Source organism: Felis catus, chromosome B3 (assembly GCF_018350175.1).
Source record: "Felis catus isolate Fca126 chromosome B3, F.catus_Fca126_mat1.0, whole genome shotgun sequence".
Classification (NCBI taxonomy): domain Eukaryota; kingdom Metazoa; phylum Chordata; class Mammalia; order Carnivora; family Felidae; genus Felis; species Felis catus.
Genome location: NC_058373.1, coordinates 34609366 through 34624495, shown reverse-complemented (window position 1 = coordinate 34624495; position 15130 = coordinate 34609366). Strand labels below are relative to the sequence as shown.

Here is a 15130-nt window from a genome sequence, read left to right as displayed (position 1 = left end):
CACGGCTTGTGAGTTCCAGCCCCACGTCGGGCTCTGTGCTGACAGCTCAGAGCCTGGAGCCTCTTCAGATTCTGTGTCTTTCTCTGTCTCTCACTGCCCCTCCCCGCTCACACTCTGTGTCTGTCTCTCAAAAATAAATAAACATTAAAAAAAATTTTTTAATAAAAATAAAAATAAAGCTTCACAAGTAAAGATAGAGCCTCTGTGTACTTCATTCCTTCCCCAGAGGTAACCACTATTCTGAATTGTATGCTCATTATTCATTCATGTTTTCATAGCATTTGTATTTGTGCATTTATGCATAGGGAGTTTATTGAATTTTCTTATTTTCAAATTTTATACAAATGATATCACGCAGTGTATATTTTTCTGTGCCTTCTTTTTCCCCCCATTCAGTTTTCTGTTTCTGAGTAAAGGTACTCAGAAACATAAATGATGGGAGTAATCCTACTTTATTTTATCCTTTTTTTTTTTTTTTTTACTGCTGTTTGCTATTCAGTTGTATGTCCCATATGGGGTTTGTATATCCATTTTCCTATTGGTGAGTATTGACTGATTTCTAGTTTATAACTATTACATACAATGCTGTTTTGAATATACTTGAATATATATGCCTTGAATATACTTTGAATATATGTGTGAGTTTAGGAAGTACACAGTTACTAGTGGAATTTCTGGGTCATATGCACACAGTCAACTATATTAAATATTGCCAAATTGCTCTCTGAAGTGATTTGTATCAGCTGGCATTCCCATAGCAGAGAATACAACTTCCAGTGCTTCCACATACAACAATGACAATTAGATTTTCATATTTGCAATCTGATTATATTATGCAAAGGGTGTGTCTGCCCAGAAGAGACTGTTCTAGGGCTTTGTTAAAAGATGAATTTTCTTTACAGTGAAATGCACTTAAGTGTATAATTTGATTAATTTTGAAAGTATGTTCAACATCTCAATTAAGATATAAAACATTTTAATTGTTTCAGGAAAATTCTTCGAATCAGTCCTTGCCTCTCCCCATGAACAACTATTTTTCTAATTTCTTTCACCATTGATTAATTTTGTTTGTTCTAGAACTTCTATACATGTAACAATAGAGTATGTACACTTTTTTGTGCCAGGCTGTTTTTACCCAACATAGTGTTTTTGAGAATCACCCATATAGTTTCACATGTTCGTAATTGATGATTTTTTATAGCATAGTATGAAGATACTATGATGTGTTTATGCATTCTATTGGGTTGTCTCTAACTTAGGGCTGTTACGAATAAAGACATTGTTACACGAGACTTTTTGTTCAGTGGACCTGAACAGTTTTAAAGTTAACTTTATAAGGAACTGCTATACATTTTTACAAAGTAGTTGTATTTTATACTCCCTCCAGCAATGCATAGAGAGTTCCAACTGGTCCACATATTTGCTAACATTTGTTATTGTGAAGCTTTTTAGTTTTTTTTTTTTTAATTTTTAGATGTCTAGTGTGGCTTTTTAGCCACCTTTATTTATCTATTTAATTTTATTTTTCCTGATGTCTACTGATGTTGATCACATTTGTATGGGCTTTTTGGTCATTTATACATATTCTTTGTGGGGTAAATGTTCAGGTCCGGTACCCATCTTTAAAATTTGAATTGTCTTTTTATTATTGAATTCTATGAATTATTTATATGTTCTAGACATACGTTTTTTATGAACTATGATAAAGTTCAGTTCATCAACTCTTTTATGGCAAGTGCTTTTTAATGTTCTTTCTAAAATGGTTTGCTTGCCCCGAGTTTGCAAAGATATTCTCCTATGCTTTTTTTTCTAGAAGCTTTATAGTTTTAGTTATTCAAAAATGTGATCTTTCTTGAATTCATTTTTGGGAATGCTGTGAAGCAGTGGTCAAACTTCATTTTCTTTGGTGCAAAGAGTGCCTTTCTTCCATTGAATTGCCTTGACAATTATTTTTGAAAATCAACTGACCTAAATATATATGAGTCTCTTCCTAAACTTACTATTCATTTCTATTTTCTATTTTTACATAAATACCACACTGTCATGATTACTGTGGCTCTGTAATGAGTCTTGAAATCAGGTGATATAACTCCTTAAACTTTGTCCTTTTGCAGATTGTTTTAGGAGCACCTGGGTGGCTCAGTCATTTAAGCATCCAACTTTGGCTCAGGTCATGATCTCACAGTTCATGGCTTCCAGCCCCATGTTGGGCTCTGTGCTGACAGCTCAGAGTCTGGAGCCTGCTTCCGATTCTGTGTCTCCTTTTCTCTCTGCCCCATCCCTCTCTCTCTCTCTCTCTCTCTCTCTCTCTCAAAAATAAGTAAACATTAAAAAAAAAATCTTAAAAAAAAACAAATTGTTTTAGCTAGTCTTGGTGGTTGCATTTCCGTATAAATTTTAGAATTAGCTTGTCAATTTCTCTAAAGAAAGAGACTCTTGGGATTACTATTGGGATTGTATTGAATCAATAAATGAACTGTGGGAGATGGACATCTTCATAATATTGAATCTTATTCATATACAAGATATTTCTTTATCATTTTTTTTCAGCAAAATTGTTTAGGTTTCAGTTTAAATTTTATTCTGAAATCAATTTATTCATAAGCATTTCATTTTTAAAAATATTTTAAAGGTATTTTAAATTTTCATTTCTAATTATTTTGCTAACATATAGTAATACAATTTATTTTTATTTACAGTCGATCCTCATTATTCGTAGATTCTGTATTTGCAAATTTACCTCCTTGCTAAAGTTTATTTGTAACCCCCAAATCAATACTCACAGTATTTTCATGTTCATTCACAGACATGAGTAGAGTGATGAAAAATTTGAGCCATCCAACATGAGCACATGTTTCCAGCTAATGTCAAGGAAGGTAACATTCTCTTTTTGGTTGTCATAATGTAAACAAGTGTCCTTTTCATGGCATAGTTAGTGTCACCTTTGTTGCATTATTATTTTTTTTGTTGGTAACTTTGTTATTTAAAATGGCCCCACGGATCATGCTGAACTGCTTTCTCATGTTTCTAAGCACAAAAAGGTTGTGATGTACCTTACAGGGAAAATACATGTGTCAGATAAGCTTTGTTCAGGCATAAGTTATAATGCTGTTGGCCATGAGTTCAATGTTAATAAATCAACAATATACATTTTACAAGATGTCTTCAAACAAGCAAAAGAACCCTAAATAAAATAAGGTTACATATTGATTGATTGACAAAAATTTGCTTAGAGGCTCGCAGGAATCTAACCCTCTATTTTCCTTAGGAGAAAATAACTAATTTGCTATTCCCAGCAACTTTGTAGAACATAACTACAGTGAACAATGAGAATATATTATATTGACCTCATATGTATGCTTTATTAATTCTGACAGTTTCTTTTGTGGATTCCTTAGGATTTTCCACATGAAAAAGCACTTAGTCTACAAATATGATGTTACAACTGCCTTTCCAGTCTTTATACCCTTTTTTCTTTTTCTTGCTTTATTGCACAGGCTAGTACTGTCAGTTCAATGTTTAACAGAAATGGTAAGAGTGTTTATCATTGTTCCTAATCTTACAGTAAAAGTGTTCAATATTTCACCATTATAAGGTTAGCTGTGGGTTTATATAGATTGCATTTGTTATACTGAGGAAATTCCCTTTTATTACAAGTTTTCTGAGAGTTTTTATCATGAATAAATATTGACTTCTGTATAATATTGTTCTGCATCAACTGGCTCTTTTCCTTATCATATGGCTCTTTTCCTTCATTCTATTCATGTTATTGATTACATTGATCAATTTCCTAATGTTAAACCTACCTTGCATTACTGGAATAATAGAATTATATCCTTTAACATACTAATAGATTTTATTTGCTAGTATTTGTTTAAAGGTATTTGTGTCTAGGTTTATTAAGGATATTGGTCTGTACTATTTTTTCTGTTGTATCTTTTTTCAGGTTTTGATATCAGGGCTAAGTTGTCCTAATAAAACAAGGGGGAAAGTATTCCCCTCTACTCTGTTTTTTCTGGGGGAGGGGGTGGGCACAGAGAAGAACCATATTCTTTGAAATATATTCTAAAATTCCTTGTGATTTATTCTTTGACCCCAGAGGTTATTTAGAAGTGTGTTGTTTGGTTTCCAAGTATGTGGCCCCATTATGTGAGTAATAAACCTTTTCATGTTTTGTTAGTATGTGTGATATCATCAGTATCAACATCTGAACCAAAGTTTGACTGATAGTTCCATCTTATTTCTGAAAGGTGACTATGCCATCTATATATATCAGCTTAGGTCAAAATTGTTAAGCATGTTGTTCAAATCATCTATCTTCTTTTTTTTTTTCCCCCTGAGCTTGGTCTATCAATTATTGAAAGGCTCAAAGTCTCCCACTAAGATTGTAGATTTGTCCATTTATCTTTGTGTTCTATTATTTTTGCTATATATACTTAAGGGCATGTTATTAGATGCATACAAATTAAAAACTGACACATTTTACTTGAGGTGATGTTTTTGACATTATGAGGTAACTCTCATCTTTAGAAATATTTTTTCCTTAAAGTCCATTTTGTTCAATGTTAATGTAACTACACTAGCTTTCTTTTCATTAAAATTTGAATGAGATTTTAAAAGGTTTGTTTGTTTGTCTTGGGGGGCGGCGAGGAGCAGAAAGAAAGAGAGACAGAATCCCAAGCAGGCTTCGTGCTGTTACCACAGAGCCCAGTGCAGGGCTCAATCTCATGACCACGAGATCATGACCTAAGCTGAAATCAAGAGTCAGACGCTTAATTGACTGGGCCACCAGAGGTCCTGAATGAGATCTTTTATGCTTTAACTTTCAACCTTCCTATATCGGCTATTTAAAAGAAACACACCGCCTAACATTTATATTTCTTTCCAATCCAACAATCTAGCCTTTTAAAAGGTAAGTTTTGTTCATCTACATTTGCTGTAATTATAAAACTAGCTGAGTTTAAATTAACCACCTCAATTTGTCCTTTTACTTGTTTCACCCATTCCATATTTTGTAATTTTTTTTTCCTTTTTCCTTGCTTCCTTTTGAATTACTGGGTATTTTTTAGCCATACATTTTCCTCGTATGGATTTAGAAGTTATACATTCTGTTTCTATTTTTTTTTAGTGATTTCCGAAGAACTTTCAACATATATAATATAAATATATTTGTATTTCTATAATAGACAATGAACTGAGGGCTAGGAGTAAAAGTATCACCAATTCACTAATTTTATGTAGACTAATGTACACACCTCATATTCACACTTTTATTTTTTATCTATTCACGCCAAATTATTTTACATGATTCTATTTGCCCAGCATATTCATTTTCTTAGCCTGTATTTACACTGAAATCAGCTCCCTATTTAAGTTTATGTTATTTGCATTAATGTAACATGTTCATCATTATTCTTGACCTTCAATAAGCCATTTTTGCGATTTGAGACTGAACACACCGTAATAGAAATGATGAGTATGCATGGGTGCCTGGGTGGCGCAGTCGGTTAAGTGTCCGACTTCAGCCAGGTCACGATCTCACGGTCCGTGAGTTCGAGCCCCGCGTCAGGCTCTGGGCTGATGGCTCGGAGCCTGGAGCCTGTTTCCGATGCTGTGTCTCCCTCTCTCTCTGCCCCTCCCCTGTTCATGCTCTGTTTCTCTCTGTCCCCAAAATAAATAAAAAAAAACGTTGAAAAAAAAATTAAAAAAAAAAGAAATGATGAGTATGCAAATTAAGGAAACTCATTCATTCAACAAGTATTTACTTAGTACTTATGAGTAAATGCCAGGCACTGTGCTGTGGCCAGGGAAGTAAAAGTAAGCAATATTAGATGCGGCCTCATCAAATTTGTGGTCAAGTGGACAAAACAATGTGAATGATGAGAAGCTACATTAGCCCAAAAGAATTATACTCTCATTCTCACCAGAAAACAACTGATTGGAACGTGGATAATCTTTAAGAACATAAAAATGGCAACATGTCTATACTTCTGTGAAAATAATTAATTTTATGTTCCAAATTTGTGGAATATAATATAAAAACAATGTTTAAAGTAGTTTGACCTCTCTGAAACTACCAAACTATCCATAGGCCTCTCCTTCATACTGCTGGGGTCCACCAGCGGTCTAGAGACAATGGTTGGATATATAAACATATAGTTGTTGTTGTTGTTGTTGTTGTTGTTGTTGTTGTTGTTAATATTCCCCTCTAGCAGTGTAGCAGAATTTTGGCTGGTAGGATTGATTTCACTTCCTTGCCCTGGGGATGGGCCTTGACTGACAAACTGGTTAACCTACTTGCACGCTTCTTGCTACCATCGTTGAGTGCTGAATAAGACCTAAGCCAATCAATGTAAGGAATTTCTCTAACACCAGTAATGGGCTTAAGCAGGACCAATCAGAGAGAAGTGCAATTTTTGTTTTGTTTTGTTTGTTTGGGCATAAGAGAGCTTTCTCTTTTTAAAAAAAATTTTTTTAATGTTTATTTATTTTTGAGAGAGACAGAGCTTGAGCAGGGGAGGGGCAGAGAGAGAGGGAGACTCAGATTCTGAAGAGGCTCCAGGCTCTGAGCTGTCAGCACAGAGCCTGATGCGGGGCTCCAACTCACGAACCGTGAGATCATGACCCAAGCCGAAGTTGAACGCTTAACCAACTGAGCTACCATGGTGCCCCAAGAGCTCTCTCTCTTGCTCTGAATACAAGATATGAAATGTGAAGTCTGGCGCTTCTGCAGCAATTTAATACCATGAAATAATCCAGCCACACCCAGAAGAGGAAAGCTGAGAAACTAAAGAGAAGTAGAAAAGGAGTCCTGTTCAAACCATCCTTGAAGGCTTCTCTATTAATGAAGGTTTTCTCTGTTGAATGGCATCTGGGGCCTGAGCGAGGAGGATGCAAAGGCTGGAGTCTGGAATAATCTGAAGGCTTATTCATTCGTGTGTTTGGCGGTTGATGCCAGCTACTGACCAGGACATCTTCTGGGTGTTACCCAGACGCCCACATATGTCCTCTGCAAGTGGCTGGCTGGGCTTCCTCATAGCATGGGGGCTGGGTTCCAAGGGCAAGCATCTGAAGCTCTCTCATCTTTTCTGACCTTGCCTTAGCAGCCGCATGACGTTACTTTCAGATCTGAGATCATATAGATTCAGCTCTGGACCAGTGGAATATCAAAGCCACATTGTCAGAGAAGCACGTAGAATGGGAAATAATGTTGCAGCCATTTTGAAAACTATCATTTGCCACACATATCATGCTATTTCTTGTCTCTAAGGCCTTGGGTGTTTTACAACATTTCTCTCTACCTTTTTCACTTGGCTAAACCATACTCAACCTCTGAGTGAGGTGTCCCTACAAACATGCGCACAGCACCCTGTATTTCTGCAATAGAGTTTACTTCTCACTAACCTGCCTATGTCGTCCATCAGTCTGTGAGTTTCCTGACCGTGTCTTCCTTCGTGTCATCCTCGTTGTATCTCCGGTATATTTAACAAAATAGTTAGATGAGTAATAAAGCTTTATCTTGGGCTTTGTGTAGTAAACCAGTTTCATTTAAACTGGATCCTCACTTTAGTGACAGCCCTCCACCTCTGACTTTTAATATCCTTACATCCTGCAGTTTTGAGCACTTGGCTCTGACACCTCTACGCACCTTCCAGATGTAAAGTTTAGACTTTTATAAGCCGAACGGCAAAGAACATTCTGAGCTACCTCATGGTGGCTGTGCTCGGCAGCCAACTGTTCAGTCTTATAAGCATCACCATGTGTGCACAGCAGAGCAAGTGAAAACAGAAAAAAATATGTTAATTCTAATACTAGTGATAAGAAATGAAACCCCACAGCTACTACAACAGAGTCAAAGATGGAAACCATTAAGCATGATGCAAGCGCCATAAAGAACAAGAAAAGGACAACGTGTAAAGAACATATACAAAATGCTGGGAAAGTATATCATCAAAGATGGAATCTGAAAGGCAGGGTGTTACTATGGATTTTATAATTTTTTTAAGCATTCTGGGAATGAAGCCCCTCACACTATATAAATTCCCCTGTTGAATGTTTGCTTTTCTAGCAGACTTATAGGGACATATTCTGTACTAAACGAGTGGAATGCCTATCTTAAGTAAGATGTGAAGCTCGTAATTAGATTCTAGCAACTCTGCAGGTTAAGTTTAACAGGTTACCCAGGCTGAGATCTGATGTTGAATATGGCGACAGCAGGATATGTGGCCTGGGGGAAGACTTGAAGAGTTGTTGTATCTGTGCCTAACAAGCAAGCAAGATACCTTCTAAAACATAAGCAAAGACCTACTGACATTACTCTGGGAAAAATTTCTCAGAGAACGGCATGGAGATGCCCATATCAGAATCCCATGTGGGACTCTTACAATTCGGATGCCTGCCCCCATCCCCTTTATTTGGACCACATCGCTGTAGATGGATCCCAAGGTTATTAATAGGCTCCCAGATGACTCTTCCTCATACCAGAATTTTGGACTAATGCTTTGGTAGATGCTGACATTGGAGCCATGGGTCCCTTGGCCTATGCCTGCAGTCCGGAAAGGAATCCACTTTAGCCCCTCACCCTGAGAAAGTCACGCTGATCAGACCCCAGGTGATATGAGCCCATATTAACAAGGAGAAATGGCTTACAACAAGAAAATAAGAAGAATCCAAGGAAAGTTTTTGTAATAGACTTTGCAAATGCTAACTTTATGCCTTTTCAAATGTCCGAGGTCTCTGCCTTTCTCCCTAAGCTGACATCGGAATAGCAGGACCGGGTAGCCATTCTTCCAACAACATTCTTACTTGCAGCCATGGTCACGTAGTCCGGCTGAATAGAAAACTGGACGAATGGAAGAGACAGGTGGCCAGGGGCAGAGCCTTGTAATGTAATAAGATTGTAATGCAGAGACTGAAGGCTTTGAGTATTCTTGAGAATGGTTAACACTTTGGCTTCTGCCCTGTCGAATGGACTGCTGGCCACAATGGAAATGGTGACAGGATGGGACTGACAGCCAGGGTGTGGGGCAAGTGAGACTGCTGACTTCCAGCTAATCCTAGCACTTAATGTATGGTTGCGGAGATTTTCGACACCACGGATTGTGGGAAGTTAGATCCAGTAGCTGAACTTACAAAGTTTACCTACTACTCTAAGATGGCCAAAAGATGGGGGCGCCTGGGTGGCTCAGTTGGATAAGCACCTGACTTCGGCTCAGGTCATGAGTTCATGGTTCATGAGTTCGAGCCCTGCATCAGGCTCTGTGCTGAGAGCTCAGCCTGGAGCCTGCTACAGATTCTGTGTCTTCCTCTTTCTTTGCCCCTCCTCTCTCTCTCTCTCTCTCTCTCTCTCTCTCTCTCTCTCTCTCTCAAAAATAAACATTAAAAATAAGAAATAAAATTAAAAGATGGTCAAAAGGTAGACGTGAAGATGCTGTAGTAAACATGACTGGAGGACCAGTGCCGAAAAGAATCCAGCAAAACTGAGAATGGAAATGGAAAATGGCACTCATCCCATGGAGCTTAGTTCTTAATTTTGGTTCAACTAAAACCATTCCAATTCTGCTGGGGCTTTTTTCTGTCAATGAATCTATGGCTTATATCTATGGTCTAAGTAAGCTTTTCTTTCTACCTTTCTGTCTTCTCCTGTCCATTTCCCCCCTAACCGTCTCTATATCTCTCCCCACTTCTCACATCTTGCTGTAAATCCTTGCTCAAAATCGATTATTTTCTTCAGATCTGTCTTCTTTCCTTCCATTTTATTCCCGTTACTTTTTGTTCCAAATATTTCTGTGAACTCCCTGTTTTTCCCTGCCTCACCTCCTTAGTGTTCTCTCTCTTCCCACACTTCTCCTCACTAAAACACACCTCTTCTTCCCTCTCATTCCATTAATCTCTTTGTGTCTCTGTTTTGTTTGTTTCTGAATATCTCCAGCCACCTTCTTTCTATCTCAGCCTTTCTAGACCTCTGCGGCTATTTTTAAAAATCTCCAGGGGTGCCTGGGTGGCTCAGTTGGCTGAGTGTCTGACTCTTGGTTTTGGCTCAGGTCATGATCTCATGGTTTGTAAGATCAAGCCCTGCATCAGACTCTATGCTGCTTGGGATTCTCTCTCCCCCCATCCCCCTGCCTCTGTTCCTCCCCAGCTTGTGGTCTCTCTCTCTCTCTTTGGCAAAATAAATAAATATAAACTTTAAAAATTAAAAAACAAAATCTCTGTATTGATCTCAATCTCTGTGAAGTTACTCTCAGGAGTAATACGTGCCAAGGGAAAGGAAATATTCTGACAAGTAATGTCTAAAGCCCTATGGCAAAGAGAGTAGAGACAAGTTACATCCAGCTTATCACCTACTAGACTGTGAATTCCTCAAAGTAGGGACAGTGCTTGGACTGGATTAGGAGTACATATATTTAATGAACTGGTTGTTGTTATTGAGGAGAAAGTCTTCATATCAGGAGATACCATTTAGTATCTTTAAATTTGAAAATCACTGGAAACCATGATTTATTTTGTAAAGTCACATTTTCCAGGGCCAATGGCTCAACAGCAGTGGTGGAGCTTTTGTTCGCCTTCCATATGCACCCTCCCATGGCCACTATCCTAATCCTATTGTCAAGGAAAAGAAAACAGGGCTTCCCAGAGGACAGATAGCTCCTTGTGTTGGGAAGGGGGTAAAAAATCAGAATGAGCTTGGAATATCCTGTTGTCATCAGAAAGCAAGAATCTTATATTAAAATATGTTTAGGGGCAACATCAAAAGGCCAAAGGACTCAAATTTAAGGGTTTCCATTGACCAAGTTGTAACAATTTAAGCACAAAATAATATTGTTATTATGGCCACTTGGAGCAAGCTGAGTCTATGAAAGACCATGAACTTCATCATTATTCTCAAAAGAGAAAAGTTAACATAATGAGTACAAAAATATTGTAACACAAAAAATGGATAACCAATTATGGATTTGTTTCTTGTTAATGGATTTTAACAGTCATTGTTTATATATGGATATTTTGTTTCTCCCACTAAATTACTGTTTTTTATAAAAATAAATATTTATTGGGAATGCAAGCTAGTGCAGCCACTCTGGAAAACAGTATGGAGGTTCCTCAAAAAACTAAAAATAGAACTACCCTACAACCCAGCAATTGCACTACTAGGCATTTATCCACGGGATACAGGTGTGCTGTTTTGAAGGGACACATGCACCCCCATGTTTATAGCAGCACTATCAACAATAGCCAAAGTATGGAAAGAGCCCAAATGTCCATCAATGGATGAATGGATAAAGAAGATGTGGTATATATATATATAATGGAGTATTACTCGGCAATCAAAAAGAATGAAATCTTGCCATTTGCAACTACGTGGATGGAACTGGAGGGTATTATGCTAAGTGAAATTAGTCAGTCAGAGAAAGACAAAAATCATATGCCTTCACTCATATGAGGACTTTAAGAGACAAAGCAGGTGAACATAAGGGAAGGGAAACAAAAATAATGTAAAAACAGGGAGGGGGACAAAACAGAAGAGACTCATAAATATGGAGAACAAACTGAGGGTTATTGGAGGGGTTGTGGGAAGGGGGATGGGCTAAATGGGTAAGGGGCATTAAGGAATCTACTTCTGAAATCATTGTTTCACTATAGGCTAACTAATTTGGATGTGAATTTTAAAAAATAAAAAATTAAATTTAAATAAATAAATAAATATTTATGCACATAAGTACAAAAATAAGGAAAAGATAAAATTATGGAACTAAATAAGCCAATAATCTAGGAAAAAACAGAAACTCTATCAAGAAGAGGGAGAACTGTTTGGTTGGCACTAGGATTAACTTATACTAATTTAGGTGGAAAGAAGTTCTACCACTTAATCAGGATCAGTGATCACACGAAATTGCCAAGTAGGAGAAAGTTTCAACAGGGTCTTCCAACAAGATGAATTAGTCAAATGTCCCCAAATGGAGGAATATACAACCCAGACCCAATGCCCAATGCCTTATCTCACAAGAAATGAAACCACTAGATGGCCCTACTCATTTTAACAAAACACAAGTAAGGAATACATGATTTTTTTTTTTTTTTTAAGTTTACAAACCAAGTCAATATATCATACCAGTAAGGCATTGGGTTTTGTAAATCTGGCAAAGTGAGATTTAAAAGTACATCATTTCCTGAAAGACACCATATTGTAAAATAATTAATTAATTAATTAATTAATTAAATAAAACCCTAGTGGAGGTGTGACTTTAAAAGTCATGTGGTGGTAACACTGGAAGCTAATGCAGGCTGATGTTGAATCCTGTGCCCAGACCAAAACTGGATCAGCCAGTAACTCAGACCCTGTAGCCTTGGCTGGGCTGAGCAAGTGTACTTTTTCTTTCAGGTCTAGTAATATTACTCCACCCCTGGGAAGAAATAAAAATATATTACTGAAACCCTAGAAAGATATTAAAATAAGTATACTAATATCCCCTAGGAAGGTATAAAACAAGCACATAAATTATCAAAGAAATGAATAAGTCCATTGTTCTGAGGATTTAGAATACATTCAAGTGTAAGTGTAATAATAAGCTTTGTAGTCACTGCATTTGTGAAAGTTTTATGATATTCGAAGTGTTCAAAAAGTCAGCCATAGTAAATACGTAATTGCATTTTAAATGATTTAAGAGAATTTAATCAAATTTCCAGGATAATTTGTTTTTTTAATGGTTGTTTATTAGGTAGATGAGTTCAATAATTTGGACATTAAACAAAATACAAGTTCCAGGTCCTGACAGGAAAATTAAAAAACCTGGGCTGCGAGGTCCCTTCCCCCAAAATCATCCCGGAGGAAATTAGAGACAGTGATTAAAACCATTCATTACACATTAGAATTACCCAGGGAGCTTTAAAAACTATTGACAATCAGGGGTCCTCCTTGGACCGATTGATTTCAGAAACAGAATCTGGACACTGGTGTTTTTAAAATACTCTTTAGATCCAATTAATGTGCCCCTAGGGTTGAGAAATTGATAGAGGAGAAGTCAGAGTCTATGGCACTAGCATAAAGACATTGAGAAGGTCTTTGAAAAATAATAATAATAACTTGGAGAAGGCCTTGAGGAGACCAGAGACAGTTGTGAGCTGGTCGCAGAAGCTCGTGGCAGTATGGGATGCGGACATAGTAGGGCAGTAGTTGGGAAAATTCTGCAGGCTACTTTGTGGCTCTATCCCCTCTGTAGAATGGGAATTAGCGAGAGCAGTCCAGATGTCAGGTGTGCATGTGGGGGAAGGGGAAGTGTTGAAGACGTGGGGCGGGGGAGAATATCAGGGCAGCTTCCCGACCCTGCCAGGTTGAGAATCTGGGGAGAACACATGTATAATGACTAGCTGCATTAAGGCATTTGCTTCCTCATTCCCTTTCTCCCCATCCCCTCAATGACAGTGGATTGCAACCTAAGTTAATCTGCTTTTTCCCCAAGAATTTAAGGGAGATTCTCTGAATGGAGGCAATGCCTGATGAAGGAACTGGGAATGGGTTAGGTCTGCACGGTCTGTGATGTGTGATGCTCTCATTCCCAGAGGCCTTTCCAGGCCTCCTCTATGCTCAGGCTATGTTCTCTGATCACGGCACAATTATGTTAGAAACAAATTACAAAAGAATAATTGTTGGATGATGATTCTCCGTGGGTCTCTTATGTTTCTGTATGTCTTCTGAGTAGAGACATTGTCAGCTTTTGCTCTGGACTGTATTTTCAAGGATGTGCATATAAGCAAACAGCCTTGGCAAGTAAAGATTAGTTTCTCCCTCTTTGGTACAGGGCAGGTTTGTCTGCTGTCTAGTAAAATGAAGATAATGTCTCATGCGGGGGCACAGATTGGGTGGGTTGGCTTACACCCCCTTACAAAAGATGAGAGTTTCCTAATCTCAAGGCCCTTCACTTGTGCAGGTGCAGCATCCTCCTGGACCCACAGATACATCACTCTCGTGGGGCTTAGGAGGGAAGGTGAGCCAATAAGACAATGAAGTAGTTAAGTCCTTTGTTTCTGATCTAGGAGGCTCATGTCTGCCAGCATTTTTGAAACTGTGACTAGCTCACAAGTAGGGTAAAACCCAGAAGTCTTCATAGCTCTAGCTAATAACTTTTACAAACCCCTGAAGTCTGCATATGAAATAGTGTACCCCTAAACAAGCTTTAGATTAAAAAGGAACTCATGAGGGGCACCTGGGTGGCTCAGTCAGTTAAGCGTCCGACTTGGCCCAGGTCATGATCTCGAGGTCTGTGGGTTCAAGTGCTGCATCGGGCTCTGTGCTGACAGCTCAGAGCTTGGAGCCTGCTTTGGATTGTGTCTCCCCCTCTCTCTGCCCCTCCCCTGCTTGCTCGCTTGATCTCTCTCTGACTCTCTCTCTCTCTCTCTCTCTCTCTCTCTCTCTCTCAAACAAGGGAGATCAGCAAAATTAAAAGCTGATTTAAAAAAGAAAGAAAGAAACAAAGAAAATCAGAATAGTCTTCTGCAAAGACTGGTAAAAAAAAGAGAGGGGTGCCTGGGTGGCTCAGTCAGTTAAGCATCCAACTTCAGCTCAGGTCATGATCTCACAGTTCGTGGGTTCGAGCCCCACGTCAGGCTCTGTGCTGACAGCTCAGAGCCTGGAGCCTGCTTCGGATTCTGTGTCTCCCTCTCTCTCTGCCCCTCCCCTGCTCACACTCTGTCTCCTTCTCTCTCAAAAATAAATAAACATTAAAAAAAATTAAAAAGAGAGATCATTTAACAAAACAAAATGCAAAACGATAGAAAGGAAATAACTGCAGATGCATAAGAAATTTTATTTTTTAAAGTTTATTTATTTTGAGAGAGATATAGAGAGTAAGCAGGGAGAGGCAAAGAGAGAGGGAGACAGAATACCAAGTAGGCTCCATGCTGTCAGCGCTCTCTCTCTCAAAAATAAATAGTAAACATTAAAAAAAACATTGCAATAGGGAAAAGTTCGCAAATAACAGAGGGAACAAAATAGAAACCAAACAGGGAAGCGGAAGCATGTCACTAATGGCGTAAGGTGAGAATGATGGAAATACCAAATTTTAAGGCAGAAACTGTCAAATTGAATAATAAAACAACATCCCACTATTTGCTGCCTATAAGCAACCCACCTTAA

General features: G+C 38.1%; 1 protein-coding gene across 7 annotated transcripts in view; it reads left to right on the top strand.

Annotated features, from left to right (window-relative positions):
- The window catches only part of LRRC49 (leucine rich repeat containing 49), a 156193-nt gene extending 152014 nt beyond the window's left edge, over positions 1 to 4179 (top strand). For all 7 annotated transcript variants that reach the window (XM_045059088.1, XM_023255098.2, XM_045059087.1 and 4 more), the window contains one exon: positions 2807 to 4179. The gene's annotated coding sequence lies outside the window, so the exon portion shown is untranslated. The remainder of the gene's footprint in view (positions 1 to 2806) is intronic.
- The last annotated feature ends 10951 nt before the right edge of the window (positions 4180 to 15130 follow it).